This window comes from Corvus brachyrhynchos, unplaced genomic scaffold (genome assembly GCF_000691975.1).
Source record: "Corvus brachyrhynchos isolate BGI_N302 unplaced genomic scaffold, ASM69197v1 scaffold325, whole genome shotgun sequence".
In the NCBI taxonomy this organism is placed as follows: domain Eukaryota; kingdom Metazoa; phylum Chordata; class Aves; order Passeriformes; family Corvidae; genus Corvus; species Corvus brachyrhynchos.
In genome coordinates, this window is record NW_008238356.1 from 903,808 (window position 1) to 904,256 (window position 449).

Sequence of the window (449 nt, forward strand, 5' to 3'; positions counted from 1 at the left end):
GAAGGGACCGAGCCAAGCGAAGGTCGTATTAACGCTTCTGCGATAGCATATTAAAGTAGGGAAAAAAAGCCCCAAACAAACCAGAAATTCTCGAGAGTAAGTATCTTAAACATATTAGAATATATGTACGTTCAAGAGTCACGATGCCCTTCCTTTCCCTAGCAGTGCTGGAGACGAGCACATAACATTTCTTCTTCTGTAGATTTGCGTCCCTCCTTAGGTCTCTCACTGCGAGACCGAAGCATTTAGTCATTTGAAAAGACAATTTTATTCCTCGATCACATGCTGGGTAGGTAACTATCGTTCACTAGGCCGAATAAAATGACCTCTGAGGTCCCTCTGTAGCTCGCACTTTCGCCTGTAAGCGAGCGGAAGCCGGAGATTCCAAGACTGGGGAAAGACACCGTCCGCGACACGGGCGCTGGGAAAAGCGGCTAAGGGGTTAAAAA